The sequence below is a fragment of the Bubalus bubalis genome, chromosome 22 (genome assembly GCF_019923935.1).
Source record: "Bubalus bubalis isolate 160015118507 breed Murrah chromosome 22, NDDB_SH_1, whole genome shotgun sequence".
Classification (NCBI taxonomy): domain Eukaryota; kingdom Metazoa; phylum Chordata; class Mammalia; order Artiodactyla; family Bovidae; genus Bubalus; species Bubalus bubalis.
Window position 1 is genome coordinate 26,411,312 of NC_059178.1, and position 24,791 is coordinate 26,436,102.

The following is a 24,791-nucleotide window of genomic DNA, read 5'->3' on the forward strand; positions in this document are numbered from 1 at the left end:
CGATCAGGCGGGTGATGAGGTTGTTAGGAACGCCCCCCTGGCTCAAGCGGCGCGACTGAGATTTTACTACCCACGATAAAGGGTGCGGAAGCCTGGTACCGAGGAGCCAAGAGCCAGCCCCCCAAACTCCCCGGTCCTCCCCCACGAAAACAAAGCCCTCGGCACTACACAGAGCGAGGCGAAGGGACGCGAGAAAGCGAGGGGGCGGGCAGCCCACCCCATCTCGCGCGGCACCCGCGGGGTCCGCGAGCGGGGAGGGGGCGCTGTGGGCCTGCTCTCCGCGTGGAGAAAAGCCGCCTCCTCACGCCCCCTCAGCCTGAGCCGCCTCGGGAAGCCGCCCCGGGAAGCAGCCCCGGGCCCCGCCGCCATGTTGGGTCGGGATTAGCGACTCGGTCTCGCCGCAGACGGCGACCGCGGGAGGGGCGGCCCGCCCCCCGAGGGGGCGCGCGCGACGGCGGCGGAGGCGGCGCCGGAAGGCGGGGTCGTCGGAGCCGGGCCGGGCGCGGCGCGAGTTCCGGTGAGCGGGTGACCGCGCGCGCAGGTAGCCCCCGCCCCCGGGCCGGCATGGGGGGCGGGGCCGGGAGTGAGGGCGGGCCCCGCGCGGGGAGAAGGTGGAGCGTGAGGCCGCGGGGTGGGGAGCCCGGGAATTCCCTCCTCCTCAAGTGGAGAGCCGGAGGCCGGCTGTGCCGTCGTCGCTGCCGCCCGGCGCCCGGGACGAGGAGGTGGAGGACGGGAGCGGGCGCCGCGGGCCTGGTCTCCGCCCGCCGCCCCCTCCCCGCCACCCTTCCCCGCTGCTGCGGCGACTCATGCGAGCGCGGCCGGAGCGCAGGTAAGGAGCCGGCGGGGGCCCCGCGGGTGGAGGCGGCCGACCCTGGCCCCGCAGCGCGAGGCCCAGCGCCCGGAGGCGCCGCCGCTCCCGCCCCCGCCGCTCCGAGTCGGGAAGTTCGGGGGAAACTTCTCCCCTCCCCCGGCCCGGCCGGCCCGGCGGGCGTGTCTCTTTCCAGGCGCTACCTGCTCGCCCCCTGCTCGGTCTCCGCCCCGTCCAGTCCTTCCCGGTTCCGCCCAGGTCCGACCTAAGGTCCCCGGAGCGGCGGGAGTCCCGCACTCGCGTCTGTAAGGTTGGAGGGCCTCCCGGCGAGGGGGCGGCGGGGCCCCTTCGGGCCGAAATGGGAGACGGAGGCAGCGGCCCTTCCCGGCCCGGGGTCGCGGGTCCACGGGTCGGCTGTGCCCACGGCATCTGTGCCGGGAGTGCGGGCGGGGGTGGGGCGGGGGAGCCTCCGGCTGCACTTGGTTTGATTGAAAACCGCAACATGTTAAAGTTTTCCTTTGTTTTGGGTTGGGGGTTGGGAAATATGCCGTTTTCAGCGTGCGCTTTTACAGCCGTTCTGCCGCTCCGCCTCCCGCCTTGGTTCGGTTCTCTGTCCGCATGTGTTATAGAAAATCTTGTTTTAATGTGTGTTTTTCTTCTTGGTAATTGCTTCCAGCTTTCGCTCTATTGGGCATGGGGCAGCGTTCTTTTAAGAAGCTCTTCGAAAATCAAGTCCGACCTAGGGACTGATTTTGTTTTGTGGTGGGTGGGACCCGAGGCGGTTCGGATCGGGTAGAATTACTTTCTGCTTAATTAATTAAAACAGGCACGGCCTGACACATGGTCTAACGATTTGTAAGTTGTTAGAGAAATGAAAAGTTCAGTCTCCACTGGGATCAAACTTTATGTATATGCCATTTATTATGTGTGTGTGTTCCCACTGGTACGTGCGTGCACATAGGTGATCTCACGTACACACACATGTGATTGTGGTATGTTCGTGCATTGCAGCTCCAGGAATGCAGTGACAAAGTTATCTTGACAGTTCTAAGTGTGTTTAAGCCATCCTGTTAAATTATCTGTAGTTAAAACTACACGCTAAGGAAAATATTACTAATACATACATGTGACTCTAGGCATTTAAGGCAAAGGGGTAAATTTAATTCTTAACTAGTACAATGGTTAGCACACAATGGACAGGAAGCACTTTGAATGGACAGGTAATGAAGTGTCCTGTATTACAAGCCGAGGATCTTGTATGCATTAAGTATGGTTTTTCATCTATTCTGTGAGAAAGTTGTATTTCAATATTTATATTTTATTCTGTTGTACTAATAGATTAGACCCCTGCCATAGTTGACCCTTTAAGAAAAGGACATTTAATTGTATTTTAATTTTTGGATATTAGCTAAACTTCAGTGGAGATTTTGAATGTTAGATGACAATTCATTGGGTCCTAAATTTGAAAAAAAAAAAAAAAGACTGCTCTGAATCTAAATACAAGACAGTTCATATCCACGTTTCCAGGATGAAATATAAAAGGGTTCTTAAAATACATACTCTGCTGTAACCACCATAATGTTATAATAGCTTTAATTTTGCAGTATGTTTTTGCTGACTTCATAAACCACAAAATTGACTCCTTTCTGTTTAACCGAAAGTGAAATTACAGCTTTGACCTATCTTATGGGATAGGTGGAATTTGTCTTATGGCTGGAGTGTAATACTAATACATGGCTCAAGTTGTTTTTTATAAATCAGTAGGTTCTCAAGCTGAAAAATCAATGTGCAAATAAATCTTCATGATATGTTGTGTTAAAATAATAAATATTTTTAAAGAATAGCAGTGAACCAGTGTAAATGAAACATTACTGACACGTGCTCTAGGTCTTGTTTATATAATAGAGGTCAGTTTTGCATCTCTTTAGGCAGTAAATAATTAATGTAATTTTTCTCTATATATACATTTAGCTCTTAATCTAGTGAATCTCTTTAACATAGACAAGGCTTATTGTTAGTTCCTATTAGCATTATAGCTTTAAAAAAAAAAAAAGCAGCAGCCTAATATCAAAAATGTTTAAAGAGCAGTACAAGGTCTGGTGACTTAGAATGCAAACTTAGGTGATAAAACTATGTATTTTTTTAAAAACCTGCAAGAAAGTGATTTCTAGAGAAGTACCAAGATTAGAGAGGAGGGAGGAAATTGTGATTGGGACCTGGCTCCTGGAGTGTTCTTTCACCTGATAGTGGTTACAAGGGTGTTGCAAGTGTGTGGTTCATTAAGCCATGATTGCTTTTCTGAATCTGTGTTTTAGTCTGTGTGAAACTTTTTTTTTCCCCTCTTTAAAGAAGCCTATGTGTAATGTGCTTTATGAAAGACTTCATGGAAGAACTTAATATTTGATGACTTTAGAACACTGCTTGCGTTGCCCATTTGCAAACAGGTTAGACCTATTAAATGGTAACTGGCAGATAACCAGCAGGTGTATGTAACTACTTCTGCATGTAAATAACATGTTAATTATGTTAATATTTTGAGACAAGACACCAGATTTAACTTGAAATCGTCTTCAGTTTTGCATGTTGTACATAACAAATAGTAGGTAATCAGAGTATGTTTTTAAACTAGTGGACACTGTTCTGTCATCAGATATAAAATATACCCTATTTTTCAGCAAGTTGTGGTAATTAAGACTCAATTTAACTGTGGTATCAAAGCAATAGGTCTTTTCATCCATTTTCAGTTTTCTGGAACAGTAATCCTTCAGATCAGTCATTTCAGCCTCTGTTCTGATGTTCTTAAGGATATCTTAAAATTATCAGCTTAAAATAAGTTTTAGTTTACTCAGACTTCATGAAGATGTGCCGAACAGCACCTGAAGAGATAGTGTTTTGTTTCAGGGGACCCTATGGTACTGGAGTTTCTGAAATGCTGTGAATCGTTGCCTTGTGCTTTACTTGCTGTATGGAATGGGTTGCTGTAGTTGCCGTGTTCTTTCTTGGCCTTGCTGTAAAGCAGAGTTGAAGAGATCATGTCTGTGCCACATTCTTACATCACAGGAACTTTCAGTTATGTTATAATGGTGATGTTTGTGGCGCTGGCTTTGTTGTGTGAAATATTTACAGGAAGTTTTAGTTAAGATCTTCCATTGTTCAGAACGCTGCATGGCTTAGGTCACCTTGAGTTCACGTTTAGACAGGTCTATAACACAAATACAAGTTCCTCTAGCGAGGTACAACTGCTTTTCTTTACAGGAAGTCATCTGTTCCTCTTAAAGTATCTTGGTGTCTGGTTGGTCTTGTGTGTGGCTGCAGTGGGATATATCGTCTCTCTTTTCTTCCTCTCAGCTGCTCCAGCGCCACAATTAGGCTGCCTATTGCTCAGCTGCAGCTGCTGGGTGATTATGAACCATCCAGCTCCTGTCTAAACTCAGAGGCAGATTTAGCCAAAGGAGCTGTAGTAACAGCAGAGGGTGAAAGAGAAGAGCCGGGGCCGCTGCCAGTATCATTTTAACACGTCTATGTGCCAAGGAATCGTTGGCTGCAGCAGCACCACTGTTGTCTTGGAACTAGCAGACTTGATAGCAACACCTCCTGGCTTGGGTTTACCTGGTGTTATTCTTTAAGATCTTGAACTTCGCTCCAGGACAGAGAGGGAATGCTGTAAGTTGAGAGTACAGGGTAACGTACAATGAGGTTACTGATGGACTGAGCCTGCTTCCCGCGCGCCCTGCCCCGCCCCCCACACCAGAGCAGTGCCCCTTATTTGAGTATAGCTGGGATTTCAGATTCTCTGAAGCTTATATGAACCACATACTCGGCTGCTTTAAACTGTGTCTCTTGGAAGTGCTGCTGCTGTTACTGTTGTTTGGTGGGTGGCAGAGCTGATACACAGGTTCTTTGGACTCTCAGCTTTTCTTCCAGGAAGTGGAAGACCTTCAAGAGGGATTATTTCTAGAGCTAGCTGCACAGGGCATCTCCCCTGTGACTGCTTGAGTTTTGCAAGTGGGAACCCCAGATTATTTTTCCTGTTGTTCTTCCTTTGTTCCTGGGGTATGAGAAGATGGACATCAGCAAATGCATACACGGCATCAGCTGTATATGGCAAGCCCCAGCCTGGAAGATGCTGCAGGCAAATTGTTGCAGGTTCTGAAATGTTTCTCAGTTTATGATTACGCCAAGCAGAGAGCAGTGACATCTGTTCTCTCTTTTACCATTGTTGTTGTTCAGTCGTGTCCGACTCTTTGCCACCCCATGGACTGTAGACCGCCAGGCTCTTCTGTCCATGGGATTTCCCAGGCAGAAATACTGGAGTGTGTTGCCATTTCCTTTTCCAGAGGATCTGCTCCACCCAGGGATCGAACCCTTGTCTCTGGCCACCAAGGGAGCCCCTCTTTACCATACCATTGGAAGATCTAGGTAGTTCCCCTTGCTAGTTCAGGTTTTCAAATTTAGTGGTTCAAGATTTGGTCAGTTTGGGGTAGGGGATAGAGAGTGTTGGGAGAAGTAGCTCTCAAACTTACATAGCCAAAAGGAGGGAAGACGTTCCAAAGACCGCACGCTTGACATTGTTATTGTGGCACATACTCTACAAGTAGACACTGGTGTGTTGACCCCCTCTCTGTGCTCCCATAGAACCCTGGTATCAAAGCATAGTTCTCCTTCCTTTCCAATTATTTCATCTCTTGACCGTGATATACTTGACCTGTAGTAAGCAATTGTTTCACATGAATCTTTGAGATCAGTCCCTAGGAGAATAAATCCTTAATAAATCTTGAATTGTATACAGGGATGTGGTTCAGTGTATATTTATATGAGTTTATATACACAGACTTTATCCACACATGTTTTTAAGATATGATGCTGCTAAGTCACTTCAGTTGTGTCTGACTCTGTGCGACCCCATAGACAGCAGCCCACCATGCTCCCCCGTCCCTGGGATTCTCCAGGCAAGAACATACCTGTACTAAAATTTTGCAAAAGTAGCTTAATGCTTTTTCAGAAGCTAATGTTAAAACAAGTTGTTTGTTTAGATTTTTAACCCTCAAAGTTTTGGCCTAGAAAATCACTTTTACAAAACTTTTTAAAAAGTTTCAACTGTAAATGTGAACTTAAAAATCATTTTGATATTTCTAACATAAACTGGAAACTTTGTTGTTGAAGTTATACTAGTTTCTAGTAAAGTTTATGTTAATTTTTTAAAAACTATTTTAATGAATGTTGAAAACCCAAGATCTTAGACTCTAAGAAAATACATGTGGTATCCTATCAGTGACAGTATTATAATTATGACTTAATTATATTCATATATTCAAGGACAAAACGATGAAGAAATCTTCATCTTCTTGATGTAACTAACATATGAAAGAATGCATAGGTCATAGGGTATGTCTGCTGAATTATTGGTGGGGGTGGAGACAGGAAGTACTGGGAGGAAAAGACTGACCACTGAAATTTAAAGACTGTCTAGTTTCAGCCTCTGTTCCTAACAATGCGTTGATCTAAACTGATTACAGGAGATAGTCACTTCTTGAATTTTTTTAATGTAACTTTCAGTTTCTTAGCATTAAGTAGAAATTTGGATGAGGTGGAGAAAATCAGTGGCTTTTGCTGCATAAGTCAATACTTAAAACCGTTCCATGGCAAGTTTATTGATTTTTTGTGTGTTACTTGCTCAGTCGTGTCCTTCTCTTTGAGACCCCACGGACTGTAGCCTGCCAGGTTTCTCTGTCCATGGAATTCTCCAGGCAAGAATACTGAAGTGGGTTGCCATTCCCTTCTCCAATGGATTTCTTACATTTACTCTAATGCAATTAGTATTGATATTTTCCACCTTACAGATACTTTTTATTTTTTTCGGATACTTTTTAAATAACAGCAGTCAAGCATTTGAAAAAGAGCAGAGAAGGTAACATAATGTAATAAGGACAGACTAAAAGGTGGAAGGCCACCTGGATTTAACTCCACTTCTGACAGGAAAAGAGCTGTGTTTGTTGGTGTTTAGTCACTCAGTCGTGTCTGACTCTCTTGCAACCCCATGGGCTGCAGCCTGCCAGCCTCCTCTGTTCATGGGATTCTCCAGGCAAGAACACTGGAGTGGGTTGTCATTTCCTTGTCCAGGGGATCTTTCCAACCTAGGGATCGAACCCGCGTCTCCTGCTTTGGCAAGTGGATTCTTAGCCACTAAGCTATGTGGTCTTGGTCAATTCAGTGAACTCCATAGGCCTCAGTCTCACCATTTGAAATGGGGGTATAGTTCAGCCACATGTTCTCTAACGCCTTATGTGACTCTACTACAGTTGAAGGTTTTTATGTTGATAAAAATATTAAGGAAATGCTTTGGAGTCTAAAATTTGAGATCTGATTAGATATCATATAAGTAAAAGTTAGGGTAAAAAATTGACCAATGGACTTAACACTGGACTTCTCAAGCAAATGCAGTGTATTCCATTCAATAAGTGGGCACTTATTAAACCTATGATGCAGCAAATACAGTGCCAGTTTTGATGTTATGAAAATGATGGCAGCATGACTACTGCCTTCTAGGAATTCACAGTTGGGTGGAGCTGGCTATAATTAGGAGGCTGTAATGAATTTTTTAGATTGATCTTAGTGTGATAATCCGTTAGAGTACTTCTCTGGTTTTTGGTGGTATTAGGGTGTGATACATCTGAAACTTTTCTTTGCACTGCATAGATTTAGATTCTAGTAAACGGATTGAATTTAGGCTTGAGTTGATGTTTTTCTAGATGTTAGTTCTTTACAGGTGTTAGTGACTCACATACACAGGCTCCCCAACACCTACCTAGAAGTTTTACTAGAAGAAAACACATTTGAAAGCAAGGCTTTTAAAATTTTTTTAAGATTTATTTTGCAGTAAAATTAGAAAAGTGAGGACTTACTGATTCACTGAAGCTCATAGTTGTGATGTCAGTTAACAGTCATGCCTGGATGGCAGCTGTGCCCCATTGTGTCAGGAAAAGAGCCATTAGTGTTAAAACGAATTGACTTTTTTAATTGACAAAAGGGCAGACTAGTAGTTTTGGATATTTTTCTTTAATATGTGTAATTAATATTTAGAACAAGCCATGGGCATTTGAAAATGGTTAGCTTTTTAAGATTTCCAGAGTATTGAATAGAAAGAAAGAGAAGGAAGGGAAAGAAAAGAAGCTACAATTTTAAGGTTGAAAGTAAAAATACTTTTTCCGCAAAAAGTTCTCTTCTGTAGGGTTTGTCTTTTTGGTTAGATTCTGGGCAGCCCGTTAGAGTTTACCTGTAAAAGCCTAATATACAGATATAACAGTGTTTCTATGGTAAATATGTTCTGATTGGTTTCAGGTTTGGTTTGGTTTTTTTAATTCACCAGGCTCCGTGAACACAGGAAATACCTGACCTACCAAATGCTCTGATTATACAGTGGGTGAACCTGTATTTCTGCCAGCCACCCTCTCTCCCCACCTTCCCTGCTTTTCACTATTTAAAAATCACTGCTCTGAGCTCCATATTAGGATGTGAGGACTCTAAGCTTGATATAAGGACAGGAGATTCCCTAGTTCCTCCCGCCCGCTTGTACTGAAGCTTGCCTCCTGCTCCGACCCTGTAGGACAGTGTGAAAAATGGAAGCAGGTCAAAAGACTGGGAATGAGAAACGAAAACAAGGAAGGCAGAAGGGAAAACTGGGCAGTGGACGTAATGCGGAGTCTGTGATTTTCCTTTTCACGTCCTTTTATCTGTCTCACACCCGTTCACTCCTCCTCTTAGGCGTTGGGTAAGGAAGGGATAAAACCTGTTTTATGACATATGCTTTGCTATACATTATCATGTTTAACTTAAATCTTTGAAATGCCTTTCCAAAAACACAGAAGAATCATGTGTAAGATAGGCTTTCATTACACACAAAGGAAAATTGAGGATCAACAAGGATATGTAATTTGCCGAGGTCACATGACTAGTTGATGTGCCTGAATGACTGACAGCAAGCTTGTTTCTTATGAGACGCCTTCCTTAGGGTTAAGGAGCAGCCATGGAAAGGGGGATTTCTTATCTTTTTCCTTTTTCTTTAAAGTGTGCATTTGCATTGGGGCTGAGAATTTTCAACACCTAGACTTTTCTTTTTAATGGAAGTAGCTTTGTGGTGCATATTTCATAATAGGTGTCAAAGTCAGATACTATATGTGCTGAAAAAGATGGGTTATTACAGTAGACTGTAGCAAATGCTTTCCTTTTACAAGTTTGGGTTTGTAATGGAAAATTAATGTACTAATTCCAAAGCATTCTTTATCTTTTTTATGAAACAGGATGTACAGCCCGATTGCAAAGAGACAGTGTTCACATGCTTTTCCAATCAAGTTTTTTTTTCCTATCTAAATTTAATTCATCAAGGAATTCCCTGGCGGTCCAGTGGTTAGAACCGAGGGCCCGGAATCAATCCCTGGTTAGGGAACTAAGATCTCATAAGCTTCTCACAAGCCATACAGTGTGGATAAAGAAAATAATTACATTAAAATGTTTTTCAATTAAATAATTTTTTTTCAAATTTATTAATAAAAAGAACAAAGAAGCATGCAGAAATGGGTTACTACTCTAACTCAACTGTAGTAAATGCTGTTCTTTTGTAAGCTTGGGTTTATAAAGTGTATATATAGTCTGTATGTATAAAGTCAGCACCCCTCCCCCATATATATGTCTGTAGTTTATGCTCGTATCAGTTTTCCAATTTCAAAGCTGGATCAAGCTGTACAGTATTGCCTTCTTTTCTGCTGAGTACATGATTTATTCCTAGATGAGTTGGTAGAAATAGCTGAAAGCTCTGTCTTATCTACGTTGTCCTTATCACGTTTTGGGCTCATGCTGCAGGAGGAGATAAACTTTCTGGTTTGCTCCATGGGGAGGATGGTGATTTCCTGAACTTGGTGCAGACCCACCAGCCTTCAAAGCTGCACTTCCTTCTAGAGGAAATCCAGTAGGATTCTTCCATACTGGCTTGTTCCTTTAAATCTTATTGTTCTTTGAATTCCTTGCTCTCTGGATGAAGAGTGTCATCTCAAGCTCTGAATGGAAATTTTGTTTGCTACTCTGTGGCCACTGTGTCCGTTACATTGGCAGTGATTTCGTTTACCACCTTGGCTTCCTTTTATTTCTTGCATTTTCTCATCTAAGAATGTACCCTTTATCTTCATTAATAAGCTGGAGCACTGTTTCCTATGGGAATACAGCTTGATGTTGTAGCATTATTATCCCACATAGAACATCTACAGTACATCACCACCAGCACTTTTCCATTACTGCCTGTGCGTATTGAGTCTCCATGAGGGTTGGCAGATAGGTTTTACCATGTTGTGCCAGGGACATCCCTGATGATGCAGTGGTTACATGTCTGTGCTCCCACTGCAGGGGGCACAGGTTCTGTCCCTGGTTGGGAGCTGGCCTCCATGCATGCCAGGCATGCAGCGCAGCCAAACAGCAAAAAACTGTGCCAACTCTAAATGCTTGCAATGGCTGCTACTAGAATGTAAGCTCCACGAGGGCAGGGATCTTGCTTTTGTTTACTGAAGTTATCCCATTGTATGTATGTGTTATTGTATCTAGAACAATAACACATAGTAGACACATGTTAAATATATATGTATATTTTAATGTGGGAGAGTGCAACAGTTTGCTGACAGTGTTTTTCTAGCCTGGGCATGGGAGAAAGCAATGTCAGCAGCTAGCTCCTCGCTGAAAACTCACGTGGTAACCTCAGGACTCCTTGCAGTGGCAGGCCCAGCGCTAAACAACGGCACTGATGCTCAGGATGAATTCAAATAAACACTACTCGAGTCTGATGGAGAAACTGAAATTTGATTTAGCAGTGACGTGTAAATGTAAGGAGAGGTGAGAAAAGTACTTTTAGTAAGTGGGTTTTTCTTTATATCATAGTCCCTAGCTTTTATTTTTTGTTGTTTTTTTTTTTTTTTTTTCTTTTTCAGTTGTGTCTGACTCTTTGAGAGTCCATGGTCTATAGCCCAACAGGCTCCTCTGTACATGGGATTCTCCAGGCAAGAAGACTGGAGTGGGTAGCCATTCCCTTCTCCAGGGGATCTTCCCGACCCAGGGATTGAACCTGGGTCTCCTGCAGGCAGATTCTTTACCGTCTGAGCCCCCAGGGAAGTCCCTAGCTATGTCTCTGGCAGCCATGCTCTTAAGAACTCTGGCACTTGTCAGTTTCCCTTCATTGATGGTATCATATGCGGGCGTTTGATTGAAAGTAGAACTGAGACAAATAGTCCTTGGCAGGGCAGTTACCTTCCAGTAATAACGTCGCACCATAGAAGGGGAGACGGGCTTTTTAGTGGAAAAGTTGCAGGCCCTGCCTTGGTAGGGGAGAGGAAGTAACCTAGTAGTTGCCCGAAGCTGTACAATTTAGTTGGGTAAACATGGTTAGGATATTTATTTGAAAGATGTAGACATAGATGGTATCTTCTTAATTCAGGCAACAATATTTGAGTTCAGTTCAGTTGCTCAGTCGTGTCCAACTCTTTGTGACCCCATGAACCGCAGCACACCAGGCCTCCCTGTCCATCACCAGTTCCCAGAGTCCACTCAAACCCATGTCCATCGAGTCAATGATGCCGTCCAACCATCTCATCCTCTGTTTTCCCCTTCTCCTCCTGCCCTCAATCTTTCCCAGCATCAGGGTCTTTTCCAGTGAGTCAGCTCTTCGCATCAGGTGGCCAAAGTATTGGCAGTTTCAGCTTTAACATCAGTCCTTCCAATGAACACCCAGGACTGATCTCCTTTAGGATGGACTGGTTGGATCTCCTTGCAGTCCCAGGGACTCTCAAGAGTCTTCTCCAACACCACAGTTCAAAAGCATCAATTCTTTGGCGCTCAGCTTTCTCTATAGTCCAACTCTCACATCCATACATGACCACTGGAAAAACCATAGCCTTGACTAGACACACCTTTGTTGGCAAAGTAATGTCTTTGCTTTTCAATATGCTATCTAGGTTGGTCATAATTTTCCTTCCAAGGAGTAAGCGTCTTTTAATTTCATGGGTGCAATCACCATCTGCAGTGATTTTGGAGCCCAGAAAAAGAAAGTCTGACACTGTCTCCACCGTTTCCCCATCTATTTCCCATGAAGTGATGGGACCAGATGCCATGATCTTCGTTTTCTGAATGTTGAGCTTTAAGCCAACTTTTTCACTTTCCTCTTCCACTTTCATCAAGAGGCTCTTTAGTTCCTCTTCACTTTCTGCCATAAGGGTGGTGTCATCTGCATAGCTGAGGTTATTGATATTTCTCCCAGCAATCTTGATTCCAGCTTGTGCTTTCTCCAGCCCAGCGTTTCTCATGATATACTCTGCATATAAGTTAAATAAGCAGGGTGACAATATACAGCCTTGACACACTCCTTTTCCTATTTGGAAGCAGTCTGTTGTTCCCTGTCCAGTTCTAACTGTTGCTTCCTGACCTGCATCCAGGTTTCTCAAGAGGCAGGTCAGGTGGTCTGGTATTCCCATCTCTTTCACAGTTTTTCACAGTTTCTTGTGATCCACACAGTCAAAGGCTTTGGCACTGTCAATAAAGCAGAAATAGATGTTTTTCTGGAACTCTCTTGCTTTTTCAATGATCCAGTGGATGTTGGCAATTTGATTTCTGGTTCCTCTGCCTTTTCTAAAACTAGCTTGAACATCAGGAAGTTCACGGTTCACGTATTGCTGAAGCCTGGCTTGGAGAATTTTGAGCGTTACTTTACTAGTGTGTGAGATGAGTGCAATTGTGTGGTAGCTTGAGCATTCTTTGGCATTGCTTTTCTTTGGGATTGAAATGAAAACTGACCTTTTCCAGTCCTGTGGCCACTGCTGAGTTTTCCATATTTGATGGCATATTGAATGCAGCACTTTATTTGAGTACAGAAGCAAACTAATAATGATGGTTTAAGACTGTAATGGGCAGTTTACCACCTAAAGTAATGAAAACTCTAAAAATGCCCTAGACTTTTTAATAGAAAAGTTTAGGAAACACTCTGGGAGGGGAGGGGGTCAGAATAGAACGGGACTTTTATCTACATTTCTATAGCATTTTTAGTGATTGAGAAAAGACAGTAGGTGTATCAAAGAATTTGGGGGTAGTGGTAGGTGGAAATTACAATGGAGCTAAAACCTCCCTTTTCCCCAATCTCAAGGCGCACTTTCCCTCCCACCCCTCACCCCCACCCTGCTCCTTTAAGCCACTTCTCCTGAGGCTTAATTTTTGATTTTGAATTTTTTTTTAATGAATAGAACTTAAGTCAGAAGGAGGAGCTTGTAATAAAGGTCAAGTGGAAGAAAGGGTCAAGAACCTCTTAGGATATTATCAGAGGATGAGTAGGACTTTTAGGATGATTGATGCTTACAAGATGGAAAATCTGACAGCATAGACAACTCTTAGAGATAAATCCACAGCCAGAAGAAAGAAACCACAGATCTGCAGTTTCAGAAAGTTGAAATAATAGGTAGTAAAAAAGAGCTTGACATGTCTTCTTCTTAATCTCCTGACTTCTGTAACAAGAGGATATTCTTTCGTGGAAAAGCTAGTAAAAAAGTATAAGAAACTAGTTAGGAGATAATAAGAGGGCATCTAGCTTTAACTGATATCAGGCTTTTAGGTCTCAACGAATCCATTGGAAGGTTCTGAAAGACATTTCTGATACTCGCAGGACCCCACTAGTAATAGAAATCATGGAGACAGACATCTCAAAAAAAGAAAGAATTAAATGACGTCTTAAAAGGTGAATTTTAATAAATGCAGACACTGAAAGTTGCCTTTGAATCTGGACAGAATTCTGTCAGTTTATTAAACAGTTACCATTTATAAACAATTGGAATGTTATTAATACAAAGAAGGAACCTTTAACAGTTGTCCAGCAGCGCTTTATGGAATCCTTTACCCACATTTTGGAGTTTGCAGGAATACTCACTCTGGGTCATCTGTCAGTGGTACTTTTCCTGTGTTGGTGAGTGGTCCGACCTGATAAAGCTTCGTTTCCTTCTAAAGGCAAGGGCCAGTGATTCCTTTTCCATGTTTTTTTTCTTTTTCTGTTGTATTTTCCCCTTTCTCCAATTATTAAATCTTCTAATGTCCCTATAAACGTTGCTTTATCTTTTTGATGATATTCAGAGTCAGGGATATTAACACGCTTAGAGCTCTTTTTATGTATTTCTGGGTTTTGTTTTTTAAAGAAAAAATAAATTGGAGTATATGAGCATGGGTGTTTGTCCCATAATGTCTGTGAACATTGTTTTATTTTTGTTAGTTATATATGTGAACAATTTTTATTTGCTTTTTCAGTTGAAGGCTACTTTGCATTTTTCCAGGTGGTAAACTGGTTGCTTGTAACCTTTGCCAATTTTACTCTTGAGATGTCTTTTTCTGATAGATGTTTACAGACTGTTCGTATACTATGGATACTGATCTTTAATGCTGCAAGCATTTCCTTCATATCGCTGCTTGTCTTTATTTTTTCTAATATTTTTCTTTAATCTTAAAAAGTTATTGCAAATAATTTTCCTTTTGTAATGTCTGGATTTTGTATTCTAAGAATACTTTCCACAACTGACAATCGTTTTAAAAATTCTATTTATGGGTTTTTGTTTTGGTTTATATTGCAAATAATCTAGCTTTTTACTCTGAAATTTATCTATGTTGTGAGATAAGACTCCAGTTCTTTCCTTCATCAGATGATGGAGCACACCAGCTGTTTATTAAATCTCTTCCTTTTTCCCACTGATTCCGAATGCCACCTTTAGCATTTACAGATTCTTACTCTCAGGCTTGTTTGAGGGCACTCTTTATTTTCTGATATTTACGTGTTTAGTCCTTGGCCAGTACCACATAGCTAGGTGAGGGTAATTGTGACCTTGATAACAGCAGCAGGAGCAGCAGCTAATTATTATTTACATGTGTGTCCATCACAACAACAAATACTTGTAACGTATTTTACCTGATTGTTTCTTACAAAACTCTGAGTTGGGTATTCTTTTTTTCTTTTGAAAATCTGGCTTAAATGTTCTGATGTGTAGCCGTTTTGTTTAATGAAAGGATTTCCTTTCTTTTTTCTTCCCTTGAAATCTCTGAAGCCCTAAGCCCCTCACAAGCGTGCCTGTCCTTGCATGGGGGCTGTGTCTGTCTTCTCTGTCTGGTTCACGTCTTAGCGCATGTGCTGCCAGAGAAGGCAACTGAGTTAAGTATTCTCAATGTCTTTATTTTTGCAAGTGAAGAAATAGGCTTTGAGAAGTTATGTTTATTCAAGTTACAACCTAAGACTGCCACCAGCTTTCCAACTCCAGTCTATTCTTTGAACCATGAGGTTGTGGTTACTAGTGGGACACATTTCCTCATTTTTTTCTCTCTTCAGAAATTTCTCAGCTGTTCTTATGCATCTACTTCTTCATGTGAACATCGTGATTTTGATGTAGATACTGTTAATTATTTAGGAAGAATGGACATCATAATAATGGATCTTACTATCTAAAAATAAGTGGCATGGTTCCATTTATTAAGGTTCTTTATATCCTACAGTGTTTTATTTTTTCAATATAGACTCTGAACATTTTTTTTGTTAAGCTTATTCATAGGTATTATTTCATGTGTGGTTTTAGAAAAACTTGTTATTTGGAAATAATTTCAAAGTTATGGAAGAGTTGCAAAAATAGTGCAAAGAATTCCTCGAGCTCCCTCACCCAGATATACCAGTTGCTAACATTTTGCCTCAGTCAGTAAAGAATCCGCCTGCAATGCAGGAGACTGGGGTTCAATTCCTGGGTCAGGAAGATTCCCCTGGAGGTGGGTATCCTCCCCACCCCCACCCCCATCTTGAAAGTTACTTGCAAGTGTCATTCTTGTTACCCATAAGTACTACAGTGTGTATTCCTTAAAGCAAGGACACTTTCTTATACACCCACAGTACCGTCAAATAGAATTCGGGGGTTTGAACATCCCCATAATGCAGTCATCTAATAGACCATTGTCGTAGGTTGAATTGAGTTCTGCTAGAAGTTCTAGGCCCCACCACCTGTGAATGCAGCCTGATTTGGAAGCAGGGTGTCTGCAGATGTGATCTAGTTGAGATGTAGTCATACTGAATTAGGGTGACCCCACTCCAGTACTTTTGCCTGGAAAATCCCACGGACGGAGGAGCCTGGTAGGCTGCAGTCCATGGGGTCACTAAGAGTTGGACACAACTGAGCGACTTCACTTTCACTTTTCACTTTCATGCATTGGAGAAGGAAATGGCAACCCACTCCATTGTTCTTGCCTGGAGAATCCCAGGGATGGGGGAGCCTGGTGGGCTGCCATCTATGGGGTCGCAGAGTCGGACACAACTGAAGCGACTTAGCAGCAGTAGCAGCAGTGCATTATGACCGGTGTCCTGTTAAGAGGAAAGTGTCATGTGACCAGAGGGACAGGGGTGGAGTGATACAGCTTCAAACCAAGCCCCACGGGCTGCCACCCACAACCAGAAGTTAGGGGCAGGAGAGGTTCTCTCCAGCATTTTGGAGGGAGCATGGTCGTGCCAACACCTTGATTTGAACTGCTAGTCTCCCTTACTGTGAGAGAATATTTTCTGTTGTTTTAAGCCTTTTTCTTTTCTTTTATTCCTTCCTTCTTTTCTAGCAGCCCTAGGATGCTAATGCAGCAGTCCATAATCCACATTTTTCTGATTATCCCAATAATGTCCTTTATAGCAAAAATCCAGAATCCAATGCACTGCATTTAATTATGTCTCTTTAGTCTCCTTCAATCTGGATAGTTCTTCAGCCTTTATCTTTCGTGATGTTGATATTTTTGAAAAGTCAGAATGCTTGTTTTGTGCAGTGTACCTTGTTGAGATTTCTCTGTGCTTCCTCGTGATTGGATGCAGATTACGGGAGGAATACTGCATCTGGGTATTGTGCCCTGCCGTGTAGAGCCCGTCAGGAGCAAGGCACCCCTTGTTAGTCTGTCCTGTTATTGGCAGTATTAACTCTGCTTTGGTAATGTGATATCTGTCGGGCTTCTCCACTGTAAAGTTAGCATTTTTTTCTTCTTCATTAATAGTTGATACATGGAAAAATAGTTTTAGTTTCCATGAATGTGAGTCTTTCCTGAATTGGTTATTAAATGACTGCAGAATAATGCTTTTTTAATCCTGTAATTCCTTCTACATTTATTAGTTGGAGTTCTCTAAGAAAATCTTCCTTTCACTCTCCTGTGTTATCAGAGTGATTTTTGGATTTTCTCTTTAGCCAACAGGTTATAATCCATTAGTGTTGCTATTCCTTTTACTCAATTTCATCCTACATTTGGCAAGCAAGAGCCTCTTCAGGATGCTTCCTGTACACTATGATATATCCACATCTTGTTTTGATTACTACTTATTTATTTTTTGGTATAAGATGTCCCAGGCTCTGAAACCAAGCAGAGAGCTGGTGTGTCTGCAGTGCAGAAAGGCAAACTCGACAGCGGGAGTTGTTAGCAAAAACAGGATTTGATGAAGGGCCCTGCGCAAGGCAGTGGGAGACAAGCCTCGGGTCCACTGCAACTTGGTCTTTCGTGTCCCACTCTTTGCGACACCAGTGGTCTGTAGCCCACCAGGCTTCTCTGTCCATAGGATTCCCAGGCAAGAATACCGGAGTGGGTCTTGGAGTTGGGGACATTCTTAAAGAGGAAGAACAAAGAGGCGGGGATTAACCATGGTCTTGTGACATTTCTGGATCATAGTTTTGGGAGTCAGGATGTTTCTGGTTTATGATTCTCTGCCCAGGTGGTCCATGGCTCAGGAGTCAGTTAGCTGTCTTGCCCTAAAGAAATGACCCAATCTTGTATGTTACTGATGATATCTACAATAGCTGTTGTAGGGATCTGATTCCGGTTGATTAGTGTTCAGTTAGCACAGGATTGCAGTCAGAGGGGACAAAAAAAGGATAAAGTTTTGGATAAAGAGATTAATCCTAAACTTGATAATGGAACTTGGTTTGGGGAGGACTTAGTTTCAGTCCCCGCTACTGTTTGAGCTTTCCCCAGATCCTTGAGGGGCTGGAGTGACAGCTGCTCTGGCTACTTCTTGCCGAAACAGGGTGTAGCTCTGCCTCAGCCTGGGGGATGGACATGTTGCATGCCAAGCTTCAAATAGGATCACAGGTCGCTGAGAAATAATACTTGTACTTTTCATTTAATAAAATGACAATAAAAGATTTCAACAGGAAATACAGAAGGTTCTAACAAATTACTTAAAAGGTAAGGAAACTTAGCAGCTCAGTATTTCCTCCCCCAAAAATGTTGTTCTCTTAACAAAGAAAACATATTCAAGTTTTGTACCATATTGCCTTTAATATTAAAATTCATTAACTGAGTGAAATTCATTCTAATCTTAGTCCTGACTACACACAGAATTCCTTTCTAAAGATTTTTTAGTTTTCTCTTGCAAATCTTCTAAACTTTCTGTATCCATATTAATTTGTCCCCTACTTTCTTTCCCTTAACAAAATGCATTTCCATTCCTTATACTTTTTTACTTGCATACAAAGATATTTTCCTTATTAATTTTTAGTTTTAATTATATATATTCATTAAAATTCTCAACTCTTAACAACCTCAATTTCTGATGAAAACTAAGAAGTAATCAATTGTGGACTCTTTATCATACCACCATTTTCTCATTGGCAAACTGACGAATGTATTCTATAACCTCCAGAAACATTCATTTCCTTATAGCATAATTTGCTTTTCTTTTTGGCCATATGATGCACTGCCGGGCATGCGGAATCTTAGTTCCCCAGACAGGGATTGAACCTGGCCCTGCTGCACAGTCTTAACTACTGGACCGTTAGGGAAGTCCTTCTTTTTTTTTTTTAATTGAAGTGTTGATTTACAATATTATGTTAGTTGGATATTTCTAATGAACCCAAGAATCTTTAGTTTTTCTCTCAAAAAGTAGGGAAACTTAGACTTGCTTAGCAGTCAGTGTTTCAGTATTTTATCTTACTTGAAATGATCTGGGTATTCAGTGAATTCCCATCATTTAACCTAATTTGTGTGTGTGTGCACATGCGCATGTGCTCACTCAATGGTATCCAACCCTTTGTGACCCCATGGACTGTAGCCTGCCAGGTTCCTCCATCCACAGGTTTCTCCAGGCAAGAATACTGGAGTGGGTTGCCATTTCCTACTTCAGTGGATCTTCCTGAACCAGGGATCAAACCCACATCTCCTGCATTGGCAGGTGGCTTCTTTACCACTGAGCTACCTGGGAAGCCCCTAACCTAATTTAGCAGAACTCTATAAACTTTCAAGTACCAAAAATCTGGAGAAACTATTTTTAAATAGACATGCACTGTGCTTAGTCGCTCAGTCGTGTCCAACTCTGAGACCCCATGGACAGTAGCCCACCAGGCTCCTCTGTTCATGGGGATTCCCCAGGCAAGAATACTGGAGTGGGTTGCCAAGCCCTTCTGCAGGGGAACTTCCTGACCCAGGGATTGAACCAGGGTCTCCTACATTGCAGGCAGATTCTTTACCGTCTACCTGGGAAGTACATGGTAGCAAAGCATAATTACACCTGAAGAGTTCACCTAAAAATTCTCACCTCATTTATCTCTATTTCATTACCTTCCATTCATATTATCAAGTCTACCTCTTGGGGTTTGATAATTTGCTGGGATGGCTAACAACCCAGGAAAAGTTCATTTACTTGGCTCCTGGTTAATTATAAAAGGATGTAGCTTGGAAATGGGCGATAGAAGAGGGGCAAGGGGCGTGGGAAAGGGCTTGGGGCTTCCAGGTGAGCTACCCTCCCAGAACCCCCAGGTCGCTTCAGCACCTGGAAGGTCTCTGAACCCCTTCAGTTAAGATTTTTCTGGAGGCTTCTTTACAGAGGCCTCACTTCTTGCAGTGCAGGAGACCCATGTTTGATCCCTGGGTTGAGAAGATCCCCTGGAGAAGGGAATGGCAACCCACTCCAGTATTCTTGCCTGGAGAATCCCATGAACAGAGGAGCCTGGCAAACTACAGTCCCTGGGGTTGCAAATAGTCGGACACAACTGAAGGACTCACTCAGTGATGAAATCATTGACCTTTGGTGGCTAGTTCAACCTCCAGCTTCTGTTCCTTCCCCCGAGGTGGGAGTATTTGGTGGGTCTGAGAGTTCCACCACTTCACTGACCTGGTTGGTTCCTCTGGCATCCAGCCTTGCCCCACCATTAAGGGCTTTCTAGGGGTTACCACTGAGAGAAACTCAGGTACTTGTTGTAAGTAACAGAAGGTGTTCCTTCACTTTTTATTGCTCTTATCAGGAGATTCCTAGGGTTTTAGGAGCTCTGGGCTAGGAATAGGGAAGTGAAGTGAAAGTCGCTCTTTCGTGTCAGACTGTTTGTGACCCCATGGGCTATATTACTATCCACGGAATTCTCCAGGCCAGAATACTGGAGTGGGTAGCCTTTCCCTTCTCCAGGGAATCTTTCCAACCCAGGAATCGAACCCAGGTCTCCCGCATTGCAGGCAGAGTCTTGACCAGCTGAGCTACAAGGGAAGCCCTAGGAATAGGAAGGAAAAGCAAATACATGTTTCTTAGTGTTAATTATCATGTGTCAGGTAGCTCCTGGCCACATGGGAAGTTGAACGGCTGAAATGTGGCTGGTCCACATTGAGATGTGAAATATACCCAGATTGTGAAGACTTGATATGATAGAAAGAATGTAAATAATTCAGCTGTTTTTGTTGATACATGTTGAAATGGTAATATTTTGGGTATGTTAAGCAACATCTGCTGGATCATCGAAAAAGCAAGAGAGTTCCAGAAAAACATCTATTTCTGCTTTATTGACTATGCCAAAGCCTTTGACTGTGTGCGGAAGACTTCCCTGGTGGCTCAGATGGTGAAGCGTCTGCCTACAATGTGGGAGACCGGGTTCAATCCCTGGGTTGGGAATATCCCCTGGAGAAGGATATGGCAACCCACTCTAGTACTCTTGCGTGGAAAATCCCACAGACGGAGGAGCGTTGTAGGCTACAGTCCATGGGGTTGCAAAGAGTCGGACACGACTGAGCGACTTCACTCACTTTTGGCTGTGTGGATCACAATAAACTGTGGAAAATTCTGAAAGAGATGGGAATACCAGACCTGCCTCTTGAGAAATCTGGATGCAGGTCAGGAAGCAACAGTTAGAACTGGACATGGAACAACAGACTGGTTCCAAATAGGAAAAGGAGTACGTCAAGGCTGTATATTGTCACCCTGCTTATTTAACTTCTATGCAGAGTACATCATGAGAAACGCTGGACCGGAAGAAGCACAAGCTGGAATCAAGACTGCCGGAAGAAATATCAATAACCTCAGATATGCAGATGACACCACCCTTATGGCAGAAAGTGAAGAGGAACTAAAGAGCCTCTTGATGAAAGTGGAAGAGGAAAGTGAAAAAGTTGGCTTAAAGCTCAACATTCAGAAAACGAAGATCATGGCATCTGGTCCCATCACTTCATGGGAAACAGACGGGGAAACAGTGTCAGACTTTCTTTTTCTGGGCTCCAAAATCACTACAGATGGTGACTGCAGCCATGAAATTAAAAGACACTTACTCCTTGGAAGGAAAGTTATGACCAACCTAGATAGCATATTCAAAAGCAGAGACATTACTTTGCCAACAAAGGTCCGTCTAGTCAAGGCTGTGGATTTTCCAGTAGTCATGTGTGGATGTGAGAGTTGGACTGTGAAGAAAGCTGAGCGCCGAAGAATTGATGCTTTTGAACTGTGGTGTTGGAGAAGACTCGTGAGAGTCCCTTGGACTACAAGGAGATCCAACCAGTCCATTCTAAAGGAGACCAGCCCTGGGTGTTCTTCGGAAGGACTGATGCTAAAGCTGAAACTCCAGTACTTTGACCACCTCATGCAAAGAGTTGACTCATTGGAAAAGACTCTGATGCTGGGAGGGATTGGGGGCAGGAGGAGAAGGGGATGACAGAGGATGAGATGGCTGGATGGCATCACCTACTCGATGGATGTGAGTTTGAGTGAACTCTGGGAGTTGGTGATGGACACGGAGGCCTGACGTGCTGCAATTCATGGGGTCGCAGGGAGTTGGACACGACTGAGCGACTGAACTGAACTGAACGTGAAAGTGAAGGCGCTCAGTTGTGTCTCACTCTTTGCGATCCCATGGACTGTAGTCTACCAGGCTTCTCTGTCTGTGGGATTTTCCAGGCAAGAGTACTGGAGTGGGTTGCCATTTCCTTCTCCAGGGGATCTTCCTGACCCAGGGATCGAACCCAGGTTTCTGCATTGCAGGCAGACGCTTTACCCTCTGAGCCACCAGGAAACTGAACTGAAGTAAGATGTTATTACAAATACTCTCACCTGCTTGTTTTTCGCTGCCCTTTCCCTAATCAGGGATCGAACCCCAGGCTTTCAGCCATGAAAGCTCAGAGTCGCGACCACTGGACCACTCCCCTATTTTTTCGCCTTTTTAAATGTGGCTGCTAGAAGATTTAAAGTTACGAATGTGACTCGCATCATTGTTCTGGAGCCAGGCTGCCTGGAGCTATCTTTGATTTGAGGCAAGTTGCATTATCCCTATGCCTCAGTTTTCTCATCCTTAAAGGAAAAGAAAAAGTAGCGTTTAACTCACAGGGTGGTTTTAAAGATGAAGTGGGTTATCGTGTGCCAGAGTACTTCGTGTCTGGCATACAGTCAATGCCCAGTGCTGTCTGTCACTGTTTCCAGTAAGAGTGCAAACTGCCTAAGCACTGGCGCTTTGTTTTGTTCTCTGCTGTAACTCCACTTTTAGGCTCTCAAAGTGTTTTTTGAATTCATGAATGAATATGGAGAATTTCTGAGTAACCTAGGTGATGATCTGGAAGGAGGTCTCTTGATTACCCAGTGTTTGTTGAAAAGACATTTAGAACTAAGAAAATTGCATCCCTAAAAAGACAAATGGCCTCACTCTTAGAAAATCTCTATACCAAAAATATTAGAAAAATCAAAAGATATATTTTGAGATTAAAAAGTAGAAAATATACATTTTTATTATTTGCATTGCATTTGCTGGGCTGGTCTAGACTCTCAATAAAAATTCTAAGTCAAAAAAAAAAAAAAAACTACCGTCAGTGGTCACATCTGGTGATGGGCAAGGAAAGTGCTGCTACTGGTTGTTGATGGCTGGTATTTTAAGGGCTTTTCAGTGCAGGTGCTTCCTCAGAAAAACTCTTAATTTGCTAGGGACTGATACTTGTTAGCAGTCCTCCCGAGAGAAGATTCTTGAGAGTGGGAAGATTGGCCTGACTCAGAAACTCTTCACTAGATTTCCCTGTTTCCCCAGCTTGTTCCATAGCAGCCCCAAACCAGTGTCAGGTACTGAATGCCAGTAAAAAGTAAGAAGGGAACTTCTCAGAAGCATCCAGAGATTAAAGAGCATAGTCAGTCACTCGTGTCTGACTCTTCGTGATCCCATAGACTGTAGCCTGCCAGGCTCCTCTGTCCATGGGATTTTCCAGGCAAGAATACTGGAGTGGGTTGCCACTTCCTCCTGCAGGGGATCTTCCCAACCCAGGGGTTGAACCAAGGTCGCGCACATTGCAGGCAGATTCTTTACCATCTAAGCCACCAGGGAAGCCCAAAAGAGCATAGAACTAATTTCTTCTTGAGAAGTGTCAAGTAATTTACCCATGACATATTTAATAATTTTTTTCATAGAGTTTTTGACAGCTTTCATGCTTATTGATTTATTTAGGTCTCCTGTCTTTTAACTGAGTTACTAACTTTTTTCTTTCTTTTTTTTTGTCTTTTTAGCTAAATTAATTGATTTCCATTTGCCTAGATAGGCACCTCTTTCATCTAGTTGTTAAAACTTTATTAGAAGAGAGCTGTACAAAGTTCCTGTTTATAGTTTTTTCAGATCCTCTGTTCCTCTAGTATTCTCAAACCTAAAACTGTGTACTCTCCCTTTTCATGTTTGGATTTAAGATGAAATCTAGTGGTTTATCTGTTTCATTGATTTTTATTTGTAAATCGTATTGTAAGTTTTTCCATTATAATAATGAAATAAAGTTAAAAGAAAAATTAATTAGAAATAGCAGGAAAATAAATCTCAGTATAATTTACAAATAAAAATCCTCTTTTGGGGTTTCTGGTGGCTACTTGAGCTTCCCTGGTGGCTCAGATGGTAAAGAATCTGCCTGCAATGTGGGAGACCTGGCTTTGATCCCTGGGTCAGAAAGTTCCCCTGGAGAAGGGAATGGCAACCCACTCCAGTATTCTTGCCTGGAGAATTCCATGGGCAGAGGATCCTGGAAGGCTAGAGTCCATGGGGTCACAAAGAATCGGACTCGGACACGACTAAGTGGCTTTCACTTTCACTTGGTTTTGTTTTTCCCTAAGTTTTAAGTAGTTTATTTGTAGTAATAGGTGTGTAAGGCTATGAATTTTGCTCTGAATACAGCCTTAGCTGTAGCTCACTAATTTGGTAGGAAGTTGTTATTTTTATTTTATAATTTCAGTTTTTGTTTCTTCCTTGAAGTGATATTGGATCATGAAAAACTTGATGTATTCATCTTATTTAGGAAAAGTTGAAAAAATACTTTCTGTGTACCATTTCTTTATGTTTTATAGCATATAGGATTCTGTTGTCAGTACTTACAGGAGAAAATTGTGTCCAGTCAGAAATTCATTAAGCAATGTGTAGTTAACTTGTTTCATGGAATGTTAAATATCCATGCATAGGAATAAGGGGTTAGTCATATACTTAACAATGGTGGCTCTCATCATTACTTAAAAATAAGTGCCTGCTCATCACTTGGGGCTGTCTGATAAAATGTAGGCTCCTAAGTTCTGCTTCCAGAAATTCTAATTCAGTAAACCTGGATTCAGAGCAAGGAATTTCATTTGTACTAAATACCTCAGACCATATCTTGCAGGTAGTATGGAAAAGTAGAAAACAGAGACACATTTATACAACTTGAAACTTTAAAGATGTTCAGTTTGACCGTG

The 24,791-nt window shown here is 42.6% G+C and overlaps 1 protein-coding gene across 2 annotated transcripts in view; it reads left to right on the forward strand.

Annotated features, from left to right (window-relative positions):
• Window positions 1–520: 520 nt before the first annotated feature.
• Window positions 521–24,791, forward strand: part of YES1 (YES proto-oncogene 1, Src family tyrosine kinase) — a 65,113-nt gene continuing 40,842 nt past the window's right edge. The window contains exon 1 of one of the 2 annotated variants that reach the window (XM_044934689.2): window positions 521–541. The gene's annotated coding sequence lies outside the window, so the exon portion shown is untranslated. Of the gene's footprint in view, window positions 542–649; window positions 830–24,791 lie in introns of those variants that run through there. The other variant, XM_025273442.3, reaches the window with a different exon arrangement.